The sequence below is a fragment of the Ahaetulla prasina genome, chromosome 13 (genome assembly GCF_028640845.1).
Source record: "Ahaetulla prasina isolate Xishuangbanna chromosome 13, ASM2864084v1, whole genome shotgun sequence".
NCBI lineage: Eukaryota > Metazoa > Chordata > Lepidosauria > Squamata > Colubridae > Ahaetulla > Ahaetulla prasina.
In genome coordinates, this window is record NC_080551.1 from 5,334,470 (window position 1) to 5,354,202 (window position 19,733).

General features: G+C 45.7%; 1 protein-coding gene and 1 long non-coding RNA gene across 2 annotated transcripts in view; one reads left to right on the forward strand and one right to left on the reverse strand.

Annotated features, from left to right (window-relative positions):
* The window catches only part of LOC131184546 (protein FAM169B-like), a 286,013-nt gene that overhangs the window by 172,535 nt on the left and 93,745 nt on the right, over positions 1 to 19,733 (forward strand). The gene's annotated exons all lie outside the window — the stretch shown is intronic.
* Positions 6,370 to 9,613, reverse strand: LOC131184548 (uncharacterized). Its single transcript, XR_009151996.1, has 3 exons — positions 9,492 to 9,613; positions 8,851 to 8,929; positions 6,370 to 6,743 (listed from the first exon to the last, which is right to left on the reverse strand). It is a non-coding gene; the product is annotated as an uncharacterized LOC131184548 (long non-coding RNA).

Here is a 19,733-nt window from a genome sequence, read left to right on the forward strand (position 1 = left end):
ATTACGGCATTTGCTCAAAAGAGGGGAAGAAAAATCAATGCATTTCTAACTTATTTGTGTCAAAACTCATTTATTTCCACAATAACATAAACTGTCAAACGCTGGCACCCTGTTAATAACATCCACCCTATTTGCATATTATTCAAATTTCTCCCTTGTCTTTTACGAAATGGGGGGGGGGACTTAAAAAACACACATGCCACACCAGGAAAGACTCGCATGGGCTCGCTCAAAAGGCAGCCGATAGCCTCGCGTGGGCTGCTCCGAGACGTCGTTTGAGATGGGTTATCTCCAGCAACTAATTATGGGATAATTTATGCATATTAATTAGCATAGGGAGCAGTTGCTGGTCTGTCTTTGAGAGAGAGAGAGAGAGAGAACACCACAAAGAGGGAAGGTAACCTAGCAAGAAATCTTTGACAAAAAAGAGAACACACAACAAACAAGCTCTGGATATTTTTCTTGGATTTGCCTTTGGCGATTCATCTGAAGTGGGTGGGATTACTTGGTCTCGTTCACTCTCTGAATTCTGGTGGATTGAATTCTGATTTTATGCCCGGGCATAGAATAATTGACCCGCTGCTGGCATTCTGTGGCTTTCTTGAATAATTCATGTTTCGTTCCTCTTTTGATAGGGAGATGGGTGTGTGGCCTGGTGGGCTGTGTTCTTTTCAGAAGTGTCAGGAACAAAAGAACTAGCTGATTGGATTGGACTGAAGGCAGGAAGCGGGCGTGAAGGCCAGATGTGTTTCCTATTAGAGGATAACAGAGTTGGAAGGAGGAGTTAGCAGGTTCAGACAGGTTCTGGAGAACCGGTAGTGGAAATTTTGAGCAGTTCGGAGAACCGGCAAATGCCACCTCTAGCTGGCCCCAGAGTGGGGTTGGGAATGGAGATTTTGCAATATCCTTCTGCCAGGAGTGGGGAGGGAATGGGGATTTTGCAGTATCCTTCCCCCAGGAGTGGGGAAGGAATTGAGATTTTGCAATATCCTTCCCCTGCCATGTCTTTGCTCATCACCTGAATTCCATCGCTCCTCATTTCCACTGCCTGCTCTCTTCTCGGTCATCCTGCCCCCCCCCGTTCCTCCCTGTTGGCAAGCCGTCCCAAGCTTGAGGGGCCCGGGGCTGCCCCCATCCTGCTCCTCCCCACATTCCTCCAAAGCCAACGAAGCTGCCCCCTCAGTATTCGTGGGCCACAGCTCCGGCTCATCCTCCCTCCGTGGATTCAAGCTCAGGCGGGGTCATGATAGTTGGCATGTATGCTTTTTATGCTATACTTTTGATTCTGCTTTCTTGTGCTAAGAATAAAGCTTAAAATCCCTGGAGCATCCTTATCTCTGGATCCAAAAGATTGCATTGCTTGAGCACTGATCGCTGCCCTGATACATGGCACAGCCCACAAAACAGTGGAGAATTTTGAAATGCTGTTTGGGGGCCAATTACAAAATCAGCAGCCGGTTCCGATCTGATGAGAAGGAATTATCTGTGCAAATCGGTTGGATATGCTGGGCTGTGATCTGTCTCTAACTAGACGGCTTCTCTGAAGGTTGTGACCCAAATTAGAAAGAATGTCATCAGCGCATCTTAAGGTGTCAAGAAGCAGCACAGCCTACCTACAGGGAGCTCCCTGGCTTTTTTCCAGGCCTTAAAAGCCAGATGATCAGTAGAAGAAAAAAGAAAAAAGGGCATTTTGTAGAGAGAGGAACATTTGATTTTGTGCCACAGTAGATCTTTCTTAAGCAGTAACCAGCGGGTCAAATAGCCTAATTGTCAAGGTTCCAGAAAAACCTCTTCTGCATAAAAAAAACTCAGAAGCTATTGTCTTTCAGAGTTCTTTACTAGCATGAGGAAACGATGAGTGAAATTCCAAAACTGAACTTCTGGATTCTTTCCCCAGTTATACAAACCCCAAGAGTCCCACCCCCCTAACCCCTTTGCTGGTCACATGGTCCCACGTTCTCCCAGTTCATTTGAATATCTTCTCGCCACTCCTCCTGCAGATGTGAACACCATCCGACCTTGACCGCTTGAAGAATGTTACCATACCCCTCAACCCCCCTCCTTCCCCTCAGGGGGAAAATATGGCAGCGTCTGGAGCCCTAAAATCTAGTATGGTTTCCAGGCCTGACACTAATCAGATTTCAGATGCTTAGCCATCTCTATGATAACGGTGCTTTTTCAAGAAACACCTGGACTTTCTGGTTTCCTATCATAGTCTTTTCAGCAGTTCCAAGAAGGCTCCACACCCATTTGCACTACTCAAGTATGATTGCCCACATCAGCTGGCATTCCCTGGTCGACAGGACCGTAGCATGCTCATCCAGCTGGACAAGGTCAGGGGGATAGAAACAATGATTTCCTCCTGTTGGAGATTCCCTGCCTACTTATGATATGCATCCTAGCTGGATAAGAATGGTGGCGGTGCAGTGGTTAGAATGCAGTATTGCAGGCTACTTCTGCCAACTGCCAGCAGTTCGATCCTGGCCGGCTCAAGGTTGACTCAGCCTTCCATCCTGAGGATCCAGATTGTTGGGGGACAATAGGCTGACTCTGTAAACTGCTTAGACAGGGCTGTAAAACACTATTGCTTGACATAGTGTAAGCCGCCCTGAGTCTTCGGAGAAGGGCGGGATATAAATGCAAAAAAAAAACACAAAAAAAAAACTATGAAGTGGTATATAAGTCTATTAGCAATAGCAATAGAACTTAGACTTATATACCACTTCACAGGGCTTCTAAGGGTTTACTGAGTCAGCATCTTGCCTGCAACAATCTGGGTCCTCATTTTTACTCACCTTGGAAGGATGAGTCAACCTTGAAACTGGTGAGATTCAATCTGCTAAATTGCAGGCAGCTGGCAGTCAGCAGAAATAGCCTGCAGTACTGCATTCTAACCACTGAGCCACCATGGCTCTTGCTATAAGCAAACCATATAAGCTTATTCTAATCTGTTCTGTTCTGTTCTAGTCTAGTCTATTGCCATGGTGGCGCTGTGGCTAGAATGCAGTATTGCAAACTAAGTCTGCTGACTGCCAGCAGTTCGATTCTGACCGGCTCAAGGTTCACTCAGCCTTCCCATCCTTCTGAGTTCAGTAAAATGAGGACCCAGATTGTTGGTGGCAAGATGCTGACTCTTAAAGCCATTTAGAGAGAGCTGTAAAGTACTAGGAAGCCGTATATTAGTCTAAGTGCTTTTGCTATAAGCAAATCAGGTCATTGTCGTTGCAACCAACTTGAAATGCTGGTTGATTTCCCCAGCAATGATGCTTTGCTGGCAGCCATGCAAACTCTCCTTCTTCTGGCAGGGAAGCAGCTGAACCTTGCTACATGCAAGCAGAGGGGCCGGATTAACCCATTAATAAATCAGAGGTGAAGAGAGCAATCTTGTTGAATGTAATGTATGCTAATGAAGTGACCTGGCTAATGGGGCCCTCTCTGATAGTCTGCCGTTGCGACAATTATACAGCCTCAATTATGGCCCTGTTTTTGTATCGCACGACTGCGAAATGAGAGCCTTAATAGAGATGTTTCACCCAGTAAAATGCCTGATTAGGTTATGAAAGCTGAAAGTCAGGCAGAAAAGTGGAGTGTAGCGGGGGTGGGGGTGGGAGTTGGGGGTGGGGAGAGAAACCCAGAAGAGCGAAAAGATGGAGGAGAGATTTTATAGCAGGATTTAATGAGGCAAAAGACACCATTTTGCATGCAGGTGGTATCAAAGTCTATCCTGACACTTTCTCAAATGTTTTACTTCCCTTGCAAATATATATATATATTTATATGTATATATGTACATATATTTATATGTATATTTATATGTATATGTATATGTATATGTATGTATATGTATATGTATATATATATATATATATATATATATATATATATATATATATATATATATATATATAAATTTTCTGAGGTTTTCGCGGGTGTTTATATGTAGGTCTTTGGTTATTCGGATTTTCTCCCACGTAAAATTGGAAGTGTCTTGGCGACGTTTCATTCGTCATCTTCAGGCTTCAGCTTCATGCTTCTAGAAGCAATTGCAAATAATTTTTCTGCGGACCACCAAAATTTTCTCGCGGGCTACCAGTGGTCCATGGACCACCAGTTGGTGACCACTGTCCTAAAGGACTCCAATGCCATTGCTGACTTCTCTTCAGATCCAAGTGAAAAACAACAACAACCAGTCCTATGTAAATCAATAAGATGCCACTTGGTTTATGCAGTGTTCTAAGACTAATGCTTTGTCTAATGATGCGCTGTGTTATTTTATTCATTCATTCATTCATTCATTCATTCATTTATTTGTCGAGTACATATTAGATAATATATATAAGTATAAGCATGAATTGACTACATAAAATGAATACAAATAAAGGGGACATTAGGACAGGGATGGTGGGCTTATGCATGCCCCTTACAGACCTCTTAGGAATGGGGTGAGGTCAACAGTAGACAGTTTAAGCTTAAAGTTTTGGGGATTTTGGGATGAGACCACGGAGTCTGGTAGTGCATTCCAGGCATTGACCACTCTGTTGCTGAAGTCATATTTGTTGCAATCGACTTTGGAGCGGTTTACCTTAAGTTTGTATCTATTGTGTGTTCGTGTATTGTTGAGGTTGAAGCTGAATTAGTCATTGACAGGAAGGACATTGTAGCAGATGATTTTATGAGCTATTTATTTATTTGTCACAACAATATATATATAGGCATCACACAAAAAGATTATACAGTATATAAACATATATATGAGGAAATATAAGGAAGTATAAGCATATCTATATAAGAAGAAAAAGAAAAACAATAGGACAGGAACGGTAGGCACGTTTGTGCTCTTATGCATGCCCCTTATGATCTAGTTCTAAAGGCGGCCCTAGTTCTAAATTTTCTAAGCCCAAAATTTCAAGTCTGGTGGCATAAGGTATTTTGTTGTGAGCGGAGGAGTGGAGAACACTTCTTGTGAAATATTTCTGGACACGTTCAATTGTATTAATGTCTAATATGCAGTGCAGGTTCCAGACAGATGAGCTGTATTCAAGAATTGGTCTAGCAAATGTTTTGTATTCTTTGGTTAGTTGTGTAATATTACCGGAGAAGAAGCTACGCAAGATTAGGTTTACAACCCTTAATGCCTTTTTGGCGATGTTGTTCCAGTGGGCTTTGGCACTTAGATCATTTGATATGAGTACTCCAAGATCCTTGACAGAGTGAGGTCATGTCCACTCAGTTTGTATTTTGTGTTCTGATTCCTTTTGCCAATGTGTAAGACAGAGCATTTGTTGACCCAAAATCAAGGTCTTTTTGAAGGGTAGCAGCATTGTTGGTGGTGTTAAATAGTTTTACTTAATTTACATTATCAATAGAAGAGAATATTTGTAGCCCAGGTTTGAACTATGGTGCTCTCTGAGTTTGATTATTTTCTTGAAGGTGTTTCATGACCCAGCTAGGTAACATCATCAGTGCTAGAAGGGAGTGGGGTTTTTGAGGAGGAGGAGGAAGAGTGGTCACATGATCAAAATTTGAACACTTGGCAAATGACTCTTCTTTATGACGGTTGCAGCATCCCAGGTCATGGGATCACTTTTCGCGACCATCTGACAAGCTGTTCAGTGCCATTGTAACTTGGAATGGTCACTAAATGAATGGCTGTAAGTCGAGGACTTCCTGCAAAAGTAGTCCTCGACTTAGGACCAGAATTTGTGGTGCTTAGCAAGGTGGATGTTAAGTGATTTGTGTCTGGCTTAATGACCTTTCTTTGCCAGGGTTGAATGAATCCCTGCGGTCCTTAAGTGAATAATAAAGTCATTAGCCAAATCTCTCTTTCCCTATAGAATTTGGCTTGTGGGAAGCCAGTTGGGCAACTTGCCAGCGGAGGTCAGGTGAGCTCCAACCATCACAAATACAGGCAGCCCTTGACTTACGACCACAAATGAGTCCAAAGTTTCTGTTGATAGATGAATCCCATTGGCATCGACAAAATCTGCGTTGGTCAATTGCAGCTTTAGTTGGAACAGGTGCGAGGGTCTATGACAGGGGTGTCAAACTCAATTTCATTGAGGGCCGAATCAAGGTTGTATTTGACCTCGGGGAGTGGTGGCCAAGTGGGCGTGGCCGCTTATGTCGGGTGGGGCACCAGTGAACTTCCCTGAGACCCTCCCTCACTCTTGTTATAATCCCCTTCCTTCCTTCCTTCCTTCCTTCCTTCCTTCCTTCCTTCCTTCCTTCCTTCCTTCCTTCCTTCTTTCCTTCCTTCCTCCTCCCCACTCCGTCCCTGTCTTCCTCCCTCCCTCCCTCCCTCCCTCCCTCCTCGCCCGTGGGACAAGAGCTACACTAATATCGGAGAAATAGTGGAGTAGAATCATTAATGAAAAGATGCCAGAGGAGGGACAAAACAAAATATAAATGACAAAAATTAAAATCATTTTTTAACTATTTAAATTAATTAAATTGAATTGTTGAATTCTCCCACAGCAAGTTTTCCGGTGGCCGTTACGAGTTGTCACATTTGGCAGCTGCGATGATACCTTTCCCATCCAACAGCCACTTTTGCCTAGCCCAGGTCCTTGGGAGGGACACGACAGGTGGACAGAATCACCAAATCCAGCTGACCATGCGACCAACTCCAAGAAAGAATCCCTCTTTAAAATCAAGACATCCTGCAGGGAATCCAAATTGGGAGCCTCGGACAGCAAGCCGGTTAGCATAGTGTTGCAGGTGGTCATCATCTGGTGATAAAAATCCTAAAAGAAGAAAAAGAATGTCCGAAGGAAGAAGTGGAGTAAAGGAAGGAACAGCACCTATAAGAGGAAGCAATCCAGGGGGCAGGGAATTTATGGTCCTGTTAGTACCACTGGGGGGACTGCAACTCCCAGCAATCCTGAGCCAGCCGTGGACTTCTGGGAGTCGAAGTCCACAAGTCTGCAGTAAATGGAGTAGCCCACCTTGTAGGGCTGGTTTTTCTTCCAGAGTTGGAGGAAATGTTTTCTCGGCTGAACACAAGGAACAAAAGGACTTCCTCCCTGTTATCTTTCAGAAAAGAACGACTAAAAGGTTGAATGTCTTCCTTAATAGTTCTGGGGTATTTAAATACAGGCAGTCCTCAACTTACGACCACAATTGAGCCCGGAATTCCCATCGCTAAGCGATACATTAGTGAAGTTAATTTTGCCCCCATTTTGCGTCCTTTCTTGCCACCGTGGTTAAGTGAATCACTGCGGTTGTTAAGTTAGTCACATGGTTCTTAAGTGAATCCAGCTTCCCCACTGACTGGTCAGACTGTCACAAAAGGGTGTGTGTATGTCACATGACCCCAGGACTTTGCGACCATCATAAATCTGAACCGGTTGCTAAGTGACTGAAATCTGAAGGTTCTCTGAGACTAGCCATCTAGCTCTCAGCTACTTTGGAGAGGAGGTTGACCCTCTCCTCTCTGTGAAAGCCCCTCAAATATCAGAACTCTTGCTATCATGTCCCCCCCCAGTCCTTCTTTTCATTAAACTAGACTTACCCAATTCCAGCAACTGTTCTTCAAATGTTTTAGCCTCCAGTCGCCTAATTATCTTGGTTGCTCTTCTCTGCACTCTTTCTACAGTCTCAACATCTTTTTTATATGGTGGTCTCTCCCTCCCTCTCTCCCCCCCTTTCTCTCTCCTCTCCTCTATCTAATCTACTAGACCAGACCACCAGAAACACTCCCACCAAGACTAAGGCAAGCCATGAATTTGAATTTAAAATGAGAGCAAACCCCGCTTCCTTCTAGCCCTGATGATGTTACCTAGTTGGGTCATGAAATGTCTGCAAGAAAACCACCATGCTGAGAGAAAACCAAGGACCCCTCACATCTAAAGAAGCATGCTCACCTACTTTCCCAGATTGCCAGGGTGCAAATGCTTCACCCTTCCAAATTCTGGGGCTGACCTGCTAACTCAATGCATGCTCTACAGGAGGGGCATCAATTTCAGTGCCCCTGGTGTGGACGTGGCCCATGATGTGGTCGGATCTGGCCCGTGTGACCATCCTGGTCTACCCAATGCAAAGAGGAAAGATCGGGACAGCGTGGCTCCTGACCAGTCTACCCAATGGGAAGAGGAAACGTGCCATCAGTTTGGGGAGTGGCGTCAAGCTGGCCACGCCCACACAGTTGGCCACAGCCACTCATTTGGACACCCTTGTTGTGACTCCAGCCCCTGAACCTGGCCCCATGCCCGAAAGTGACTCCAAAAGTGAGGGGGAAGGGCCGGTAAGGCTTACCTCGGGAGCACCGATTCCTTTGGCTCAGCTCCAGGAGCCAGAACCAGACCAGTCAGAGGACATAATGAGGCTGTCATCCCCTGATTCCTCCCTTCCTCAGGCTATGCCTTCAGACCCAGCTGATAATAATCAAGCTTGGCTTGACCCGCGCTTCAGAAGATTAGAAAGGCGGCGTCATCAAAAGGAAGGGTGAGGCAGGAACCCCACCCCACAGGATATATAAGGAGCTTTGGGGCTGCTCTCACTCCACGGGAAGTAAACGTTTAGCTGAACCGTTTCAAAAAGAGCTGAAAGTCTTGCTACGTGAGTCATTTGTTTGAACTTTGGCAGGCAGCTGCAATTTCTCTGCCAGGACTGATAAGAGCCATGAATCCACTGGCTGAAGGCCAGCTCGTGGGTCTGAAGTGGGGAAGGAGATAGAACATCCCCCGCCCACCCACTCCCAAGGTCAACCACAGCCCTGATGCGGCCCTCAATGAAATTGAGTTTGATGTGCCTGCTTTAGAGCATGGGGACTTCGCATAGAAATCCCATCACTTGGTCCAAGTCCAAGTTCCTACCTGGCTGGTGAGAAGATGAGGGCAGAGTAGTACGTACCTCATGCAGGTGATGGTGACAATCGCTTGATGGAGATTTACAATGGACAAGGGTCTTGTGGGCTCATCGTCAACGACTTCTTGAAAAGAGAAGGAAACACATCTAAGAAAGCTCCTGAGATACGGCCACCATCCAGCTGGCCCTATTCCCATCCCTATGCTTTTTCTGGTTGACACGGGAGGTCCCCAACTTACAACTGGTCACTTAGCCACCATTTAAAGTTATGATGGATCTCTCCAGGACTACTTATGACGCAGATGCGAAGTTTCGAGAGGCGTCCCTTCCTCAGCGATCATATGACCATATTTCGGTCACTTGGGAACCAGCTTGCATCTATGGCAGTTTGCAGTGTCCCATAACCATGATTTAAGTCAGGGATGGGCAACTCTGGCCTCTTTACGACCTATATAAAATTGGGAAGCCAGATTCACTTAACAACCGTGCGAATAATTTAACGAAAATGAACCATCTAACAACGGTGGCAAGACAGATCGTACAATGGGCAGAATTCACTTAACAAATGTCCCACTTAGCAACAAAAACCTTTTAGGCTCAATTGATTGCTATTCAGTTTGATTCAAATTCACTTAAAAAATAAATACGCCCAGGAGCACCTGCCACTTCTCCCTCTCCCCACTTACAATGATGTTTGTGAGCAGTTCCTGTTTATGGGGCAAATGGACGTCTTGCCTCCTGCTGTAGGCAACAGCTTTGGTGATCATGATGCTGGACCTCATGAAGGCTTTCTTCAGCCCTTCGTCCTGGAAAACCCCAGTGAGAATAGAGTGGGGTGAAAAGAAAGCAAAAGGAAGAGGATGCATTTATTTATTTAAACCTTTACGTAGCCGTTTGTCTTTGGTTGAACCCTGGGGGGCTCCCAATCCAAACATCACTGGACAGTCTGGGTTATAGTCCTGCCTTAGGTATGAAAGCTGGATTGGTAACTTTGGGCCAATCACCGGGAGACTGTGAGTTCTAGTCCTGCGTTAGGATGAAAGCCAGCTGAGAGACTTTGGGCCAATCACCAGGAGATGGTGAGTTCTAGTTCCACTTTAGGAATGAGAGCCAGCTGGGTGAGTTTGGGCCAGTCCCTGACTCTCAATCCAACACACGTCACAGAGCTCTTGTTGTGTGGAAAGGAAGAAAGAATATAATGCACATACGCTGCCTTGAGTATAATAAATGCAGCATGACCATAGATCCTCCTCCTCCTTCTTTTCCTCCTCCTCCTCCTCCTCTTCCTCCTCCTCCTCCTCCTCCTCTTCCTCCTCCTCCTCCTCCTCCTCCTCCTCCTCTCCCACAACATGCTAGTTGGGTCATGAAATGTCTGTAAGAAAGCAACCAAGCTAAAGACTCCAGATTAGAATTGTTCTCATAATTCAACTCAGCATTAAGAGAAGTATAGGGTGGAAACCAGCCTACCTTGTTCATGGTGCAATACTGCCTGAGAATTTTGGAAACAATGTTGTCCAAGAGAGGCACCATCTCTTCTGCTTGGGATCCGAGGACTGCCTGGCTGTAACAGAGTGTTAATGTTGTCCGAATCCGTCTCTCGGAGAGAGTCTGTGAGTCCTGTTAGTACAAAGACAAGGTGGTCAAACTATTTTCCAAAGCACCAGAAGACAAGACAAGAAGCACTGGATGGAAACTGATGGAGCTTCTTAGTCCTCAAGATCATGGTTGTCCCAACGGTACTTTTTCCAAAGGCAACTGGACTTTGTTTTTCCTTGAAGAGGTTTTGCTTCTCATCCAAGAAGCTTCTTCAGTTCTGGCTGAAGCTTCTTCAGTTCTCACTTTGGACAAAACAGAAGAAGCTTTTTGGATGAGAAGCGAAATGTCTTCAGGGAAAAACAAAGTCCAGGTCTTTGGAAAAAGCACCTTTGGGTCTACTTGAGATGTTTGTTGGGGCAACTCATAATCTTCTCTAGCCTTATAAAATCGTTCCCCAGGAGATGGAGATGGAGAATTTCCAGCACCACCTACACCCTCAGTGCTGGTCTCAGGTCTTGGAGATCGATGACCAATCTGAGGAGACCAGGCAGCCTGGTGCATGAGTCCTTCTAAGCACGTGGGACTTTCCTTCCCAGAATCCCCCAGCCTCCTTCTGTCCTGAGTTTCAGACCTTGTTGTTGAGAGGTTGTTGAGAGTGTGGTGGCATGACAGCTTCCCCAGTACCTGGATGAAACTTTCTATCTAGACCCGTTCCAGTCCGGTTTCAGGCCTGGGTACAGCATGGAGACAGCTTTGGTCGCGTTGGTAGATGATCTCTGGAGGGCTCGGGACAGGGGCTATTCCTTTGCCCTGGTCCTATTAGATCTCTCAGCGGTTTTTGATACCATCGACCATGGTATCTTGCTGTGATGGCTGGGGGGTTTAGGAGTGGGGGGCACCGTTTTCCGGTGGTTCTCCTCCTATCTCTCTGACTGGTCACAGACGGTGTTGGCAGGAGGGCAGAGATCGGCCGCAAGGCACCTCATGTGTGGGGTGCCACAGGGGTCGGTTCTCTCATCTCTCCTGTTCAACATCTATATGAAGCTGCTGGGCGAGATCATTTGTGGTTTTGGGGTGCAATACCAGCTGTATGCTGATGATACTCAGCTATACATTTCCACCCCCAACCACCCCAACAAAGTCGTTGAAGTGATGTCCCGGTGTCTGGAGGCCATGCAGGTTTGGATGGGGAAGAACAGGCTTCGACTCAACCCTTCCAAGACTGAGTGGTTGTGGATGCCGGCATCCCGGTACAGCCAGCTGATGCCATCGCTGACTCTTGGGGGCGAGTCACTGGCCCCAATGAAAAGGGTTCGCAACTTAGGCATCCTCCTGGATGGACAGTTGTCCTTTGAAGAGCATATGACGACCGTCTCCAGGGGAGCTTTTTATCAGGTATGCCTGATACGCCAGTTGCGCCCCTTTCTAGACCGGGATTCCCTATGCACGGTCACTCATGCCCTCGTCACTTCTCGCCTGAACTACTGCAATGCTCTGTACATAGGGCTCCCCTTGAAGAGCACCCGGAGGCTCCAGTTGGTCCAGAACGCGGCTGCGTGGATGATAGAGGGAGCAACTCGAGGCTCCCATATAACACCTCTCCTGCGCAAGCTGCACTGGCTTCCTGTGGTCTTCTGGGTGCAATTCAAGGTGTTGGTTACCACCTTTAAAGCGCTCCATGGCATAGGACTGGGTTATTTATGGGACTACCTGCTGCCACCAATAGCCTCCAATCGACCTGTGCGCTCCCATAGTGAGGGCCTCCTCAGGGTGCCATCAGTCAAACAATGTCGACTGGCAACCCCCAGGGGGAGGGCCTTCTCTGTGGGGGCACCTGCCCTCTGGAATGAGCTGCCCCCAGGGTTACGACAACTCCCTGACCTCCGGACCTTTCGTTGCGAATTGAAAACGTTTTTGTTTTACCGCGCAGGGCTGGCTTGAAGTAATAGTAATTTTAATAGGGGTTTATTATAGTTTTATTATTGTTTTTAAGTCTTAACCTGGCCAAATTGAATTAGTTTTTTAACAGATTTTTTAAACTTTTATGTTATATGTATAATTGTGTTTTATCTGGCTGTAAACCGCCCTGAGTCCTTCGGGAGAAGGGCGGTATAGAAATCAAATTAAACTAAAACTAAACTAAAACTAAACTTGCGACCCCATCCCTGGTCTTACCTCAATCGGGGCTTCAAGCGCAGAAGGTGCCTTTGGCTGCCTGAACTGACCAGCCTCTTTCAGGGCCACCAGGATTTCTGGCAGGTGGCAAAAGGCAACCATTCGAATGCTCTCCGAGATTCCCTAGGCAAAGCGATGTTTGTGAATTAGGACATTTGCACATTTCCTTTTTCTTTATCTTCCGCTTTCTCCTCCCCTTCTCCACCTCCTCCTGCTCCTCCTCCTCCACTCTGCAAAACTTGTTCCCTTCTAGCCCTGATGATGTGACCTAGTCGGGTCACTAAACATCTGCAAGAAAACATCCAAGCTCAGAGAGCACTAAGGACCCCACAAAGATAGGAGGAGGAGGAGGAGGAAAAGGAGAGCCCTTGGTGCTCTCTGAGTGTGGTTCTTTTCTTGCAGACATTACATGATCCAACTAGGGAACTTCATCAGTGTTATAAGGGAGTGGGTTTACAGAGTGAAGGAGAAGATGGAGAGGAGGAAGAAGGGATGAGGAAGGAAAAAGAAGGGAGGAGGGTGGTGGGAGCATGAGGAGGACTGTGCGGTCCTTGGTGCTCTTTGAGTGTGATTGTTTTCTTGCAGATGTTTCATGATCCAACTAGGGAACATCATCAGTATTAGAAGGGAGTGACATTTGCTCTCTGTTTAAACACAGTAGCTTGCCCCGAATGAGCAGGGAGCAAACATGACACTCACCAGCACTGGTGATGTAGTTGGGTCATCAAATGTCTGCTAGTAAAGAGCCAAGTTGAGAGAGTATCAAGGGCCTCATCTTCTTCTTCCTAGCGTATTCCCACAGGTGCAGGGTCCACTTTTTGGGTCATTGAACGCCACTTTGTGTGGACAACTGCGTCTCCAGGGCGCAGGCCCATGGCTTGCACATCTTTGTTGATGGTGTCTTGCCATCTCTGTTTTGGACACCCGCGAGGTTGCCTGCTATTGGCTTCTAGTTGGTAGGCAGTCTTGGCCACGATGGAAGGTGCTGCTCTCTTGACCTGTCCATACCATTGGAGTCGGCCTTCTCTCATCTTCTCTGTAATTGGTGCCACACCAAAATGTTGTCCAATAGTGTCATCTGTGATGTGGTCAAGAAGGGTGATGCCTGATATCCAACAGAGCCTTTGCATTTCCATGGCATACGGAGAGAGCTTTCGGTCCCTGTTGTTGCTGCCCAGCATTCAGTGCTATACAGTGCAACAGGGTGAACAGTTGCATTGTAAATCTTGGATTTAAGATAGGTTGCCATTCATCTGTCCAATAACACACCGGTGAGTTCTCACCAATGCATCCAGGCTGCCTTCACCTTTGCTCGCACCTCATCATTGATATCCCCTTTGCCTTGGAGGTGGGATCCCAGATGCTGAAAAATGTCCATCTTCTTTAGGTTTTCCCCCATTGATTTGGAGCATTCCAGGGGTGGTGACAGTCTCTAAGTGCATCTCTAAGTCTTGGTGTTGAGGCAGAGTCCAAAATTGTTGAGGCGATCATTCCATGGTCCTTCCATGATACTCCCACCAACGGCCCCATAGTTCAGGAAATTCTCAATAACCACATTTATCTACTTTGGGGATAAATGATCTCCACCGAAGCAGCCTTGGTTTCTGCAACCTCTCCATAATTGATCTCCGGGCCCACCACGACACAAACCAAGCTGCTTACCTGGAAAGGACAAAGATGGTCCAAGATGGTCTCTAATAGTTCCCTCTTGTCTATCAAGCCCAAGACTTCTCTAATAGTTCCCTCTTGTCTATCAAGCCCAAGAGCAAGCGGCTTCTTGCTCTCCCACAAATTTCGGAAGCATTTGTCAGAGAGTTCTGAGAAGAGACAGACTGAGATTGTTGGGCAATTTGACAGGACAAGCCTTCTCAAAGAGAAGAGAGAAAAAGTGTACGTAGGGGATGACCAGGCTGAGCCTCTGAGGGAGGAGTCAAATGTGTCATAAGTCTCGAGTCCCTGATTTTCATGTTCTTAGACAACTGTGTTGAGGAGGAACTTTGAACTCCATATATGGAATTGGGATTTTTTTATTGCTTTGAAATTTCACAGTGTGGTAATCTTATAATTCAGATATAGCCTTTGAAAAAAGCTAAGCGGGAGGGGTCTTTCCCTAATACAGTTTGCCCTGTTCCTAGACCCCACCAGTCGAAATTCTTAGACTGATGGGGTCTGTACCATAACATCCCTGCCTGAAGAAGGACGGTTGCAGGATATGGGTTTGGCTAGTCTAGACGAAAGAAGGAATAGTGTGTGTGTGAGAGGTCCTTAGTACTCCTGTCTGTCTGTCTATCTGTCTGTCTGTCTGTCTGTCTGTCTGTCTGTCTGTCTGTCTGTCTGTCTATCTATCTATCTATCTATCTATCTATCTATCTATCTATCTATCTATCTATCTATCTATCGATGTCGTGTCCCACTCCTCCTCTGACGGCCGGGTTGGGGAAGTCCGTATCAAGTGTGGCTGCAAAGCCTCTGCAGCTTTGCCAAAGTTCTGTCAGAGTTCTCAGGGCAGGCAGGAGACCAGGATGTGACTTCAGCAATCCAAGTTAGACTTTGCCTGACTCAAAGAATGCCAGAAAGCAGATCCTTTATAAGGGGTGTGGCTCCATGACTCAGCACTTATCCAGGCCTGCCCCTCCCTTCCTTTTGCTGACGTCGCCTCTCCACTCTTCGGAAGCGTGGGTCCCTCTAGCCTCCATCTGCCGGCAATTCCAGCTCGTGACTGGCTTCACACTCCCCAGGCTCACATGCTGTGGGGGAGGGGCCCAGCTGCTCCGTTTGTCCGGGCATGGTGCCAGGACTGGGGGCTGGAGGCATGTCAGGCCATTCGTCTTGCTCGGTCTATCCAGGCATGGTGCCAGGACTGGAGGCTGGAGGCATGCCAGGACATTCTTCTGCACTATCAGCATCCGGCAGGAGACGAGAGGGGCCCGGCTGCGGAGAGGGGGGCGAGCGAGGCACAACTATCTATCTATCTATCTATCTATCTATCTATCTATCTATCTATCTATCTATCTATCTATCTATCTATCTATCTATCTATCTATCTATCTATCTATCTATCTATCTATCTATCTATTTATCACATATTCTTCCTGTGTCAACTCAGAAAACTCAGACTGCCCAAGGAGCTGCTGATCCAGTTCTACAGAGGAATTATGGAGTCTCTACAACTGTCTGGTTTGGCACAAGCAACCAAAGTAAAAGTCCACTAAAGAGAGAAGATGGCTAGGAAGTAACAGGCAACAGAGAGAAAGCAGAGCTTTCATTCTTTGCATCGGTCTTCACACAAAAGAAACTATAGCCCAACCTACCAACAAACATAACTGTAAAAGACAGACTAGAAATAAAAGTTAAAATAAGCAATAAAATAAAATAAAATAAAGAGAGAGAACACCTGTCTGATGTTGAGGAATATAAACCACCAGGACCTGAAGGATTACATCCCAGACCTTTGAAGGAGCTAGCAGACGTTATCTCAGAACCATTGTACCGTATCTTTCAAAAATTTTGGAGCACCGGGGAACTACCAGAGGATTGGAAAAGAGCTGATGGGGTTCCCATCTCCAAAAAAAAAAAAGGGGGGGGGGGCGGGGAATCAGACCCAGGAAACTACAGACCAATCAGCGTAACATTAATACCTGGGAAAATACTGGAAAAGATAATCAAAAAACAGAGGTGCCAACATCTAGAAATAAATACACTACTAACACACTACTAACCAGAGCATATAAAACATTTGCTAGACCAATTCTAGAATACAGCTCGCCTGTTTGGAACCCTCACCACATCTCTGACATCAATACAATTGAACGTGTCCAGAAATATTTTACAAGAAGAGTTCTTCGTTCCTCTGAAAACAATAAAATACCTTACCCCACCAGACTTGAAATCCTGGGCTTGGAAAACTTGGCACTCCGTCGCCTCCAACAAGACCTAAGTTTAACTCACAGAATCCTTCCTGTCAAAGACTACTTCAGCTTTAATTGCAATAACACTAGAGCAACTAATAGATTTAAACTAAATGTCAACCGCTTTAATCTAGATTGCAGAAAATATGACTTCTGTAACAGAATCATCAGTGCTTGGAATACTTTACCTGACACTGTGGTCTCTTCTCATAATCCTAAAAGCTTTAACCAAAAACTTTCTACTATTGACCTCACCCCATTCCTAAGAGGACCATAAGGGGCGTGCATAAGAGCACAAACGTGCCTACCGTTCCTGTCCTATTGTTTTTCTTTTTCTTCTTCCTATATATATATATGCTTATACCTCCTAATATTTACTCATATATGTGTTTATATGCTATATAATCTTTTTGTATGATACCTACATATATTGTTGTGACAAATAAATAAATAAATAAAATAAATAAATAAAAATAAAGTTATAGCTAGAAGCTAGCGTGGGTTTGTTTAAAACAGGTCAGGCCAAAGCAATCTTATTTCATTCTTTGACAAAGTGCCTAAATTAGTAGACCAGCGAAATGCTGTGGACATACTTAGACTTCAGTAGACCACAGCCTAATTCTTGGTAAGCTAGAAACAAGTGGGATAGACAGCATCACCACCAGCTGAATTTGTAACTGGCTAACAAACCATACTCAACGAGACGTATATAACGGGTTTATACCTACATGTAATAGAAGGGGAATCTACATAATTTTCAGATGATACTAAGCTGGCAGAAATAGCCAACACCCTAGGTATCTTATGATTTATCAGTTGTTGTTTGTATCTTATGATTGATGATTGTAACTATGATTTACGAACTATGACCTATCACTTTGTTGTTTGCATGTACACAAGCTTATGCACCTCCACTCCGCTTCGCTTTACTCCTTTTTTATGTCCTCCCCTCCACTTTGCTCTTCTCCGCTTTTATCTCCTTTACTCCACTTTGCTTTGCTCCTCTTTTATCTCCTCCACTCAGCTCTGCTCCACTTTTGTCTTCTCCACTCTGCTTTGTTCTGCTTTTATCTCCTCCACTCTGCTTCGTTCTGCTCCGCTTTTATCTCCTTTACTCCACTTTGCTTTGCTCCTCTTTTATCTCCTCCACTCAGCTCTGCTCCACTTTTGTCTTCTCCATTCCGCTTCGTTCTGATTTTATCTCCTCCACTCTGCTTCACTCAGCTTCTATCTCCCCCACTCCGCTTTGTTCTGCTCCGCTTTTATCTCTTCCACTCAGCTCTGCTCTGTTTTTATCCACTTTGTTTTGCTCTGCTTTTATCTCCTCCACTCCGCTCTGCTCTTAGCTCCGCTCTGCTCTTATCTCCTCCACTCCATTCTGCTTCGCTCTGCTCTCCTCAGCGCAGCTCAACTCAACTATCCTCCAATCTCCTGTCCTCAACTCTCCACAGCTCCCCTCTCCTCTCTTTTACCTTTATATCTCTGCCCCAGGCCCTTGACATCACAGCATTATGTTCTCATGGGGGGCAGCTGATGTCATAACTCAAGGAGCCTCTTACTTCCCAAGATAATAGAGATGGGATATGGAGGCTCCCCTTGATAACCCCCTTGATAACATTCACGATATCATGGGTAGCAAAGCTAGCGGTCACCTATGGAATGACCCAGTGTGATAGTGTTCCTCAACCTGCTAGATTTCAAAAGAACCTAACCAAGATTAAAGCTGATCAACTTTATTCTTTGATTGGCTAAGTCTGCCAGTGAGCTTGGTTTTTTATTTTTTATATTATGATATATGATATATTTTATTTGATATTTGATATATTTTATATGGTATGATATGTCAGCATTCCGGAAAAAAACCCCAAGTAAAAACTCTGAAGCAAGCATTTTTCAAAGTTCTATTTACTAGAATAGGTAAACTGGCACATCTGGGAAAACCCTCAGTAAATCAAAATCCCCCAAACCATCCCTCACTCCTCAGTCAATCACATGCTCCAATCGCCATCCGTCCCATCTCGAGGCAGCTCTCCGGCCACTCCAGATACAGGATTGGCCTGATCTTGACCGACAGGAAGAATGCTATTATGTCTAAAGACAACCCCTCCACTAAATCCCCGCCCCCTGCTCAAGCAGGAAAACCTATAGCATTTCAGATAAGTGGCTTTTCACAGCCCTCTTCTTGATTCGTGCAGTATACAGGTCCTCAATGGACGGCAGGTTGGTAGCCATTGTTTTTTCTGCAGTTCTAATTATCCTCTGAAGTCTCTGTCTGTCTTGTTGGGTCGCAGAACCAAACCAGACAGTTCTAGAGGTGCAGATGACAGACTCAATAATTCCTCTGTAGAACTGGATCAGAAGCTCCTTGGGCAGTTGGAGCTTACTGAGTTGGAGCAGAAAGACCATTCTTTGTTGTCCTTTTTTGATAACTACTCAAGGTCACAACTACCCTAGTTACCTAATTCCCTAGTTACCACATCTAGGTAACTAGACGTGCCTAGTTACCTCAAACATTTATCGGAGGAGGAGGAGAATAATATGGGGTCCTTTGTGCTCTCTGAGCTTTGTTGTTTTCTTGCAAATACTTCATGACCCGACTAGGTAACATCATAAATGCTGGAAGGGAATGGCGGGGAAGGGGAAGAGGAGGAGGAGGAGGACTGTGGGGTCCTTGGTGCTCTCTAAATTTGGTGGTTTTCTTGCAGACGCTTCATTACCAAATGAGGTAACATCATCAGTGCTAGAAGGGAGTGGGTTTTGTTCTCTGTTTATATACAGTCGGCTTGCTCTGTTAGCATTGGTGGGAATGTCCGTGTTGGTTCTTTGACTAGGTTGTTGTTTACCGCATGTTTTACTTGGTGGTGCCTTGATTGTTGTATGTGCCATCCAGTGGTGGGTTTCAAATTCTTCTACTACCGGTTCTGTGGGTGTGGCTTGGTGGGCGTGGCATGGCTTGGTGGCATGGTTTGGTGGGTGTGGTAGGGGAAGGATACTATAAAATCTCCATTCCCTACCCAATCCAGGGGAAGGTTACTGCAAAATCCCCATTTCCTCTCATTAAGCTGGGACTTGGGAGGCAGAGAATAGATGGGGGCGGGGCCAGTCAGAATTTTTACTACCGGTTCTTCGAACTACTCCGAATTTCCGCTGCCGGTTCTCCATAACTGGTCAGAACCTGCTGAAACCCATCTCTGGTGCCATCATTGGAGGGACTTGCGAATTTCCAGGTGTTGCTGAACTACAACTTTCATTACACCTCACCACTGCCAGGTTAGCTGGACCTTCTTGTCTTGCAATGATAGGGAAGTC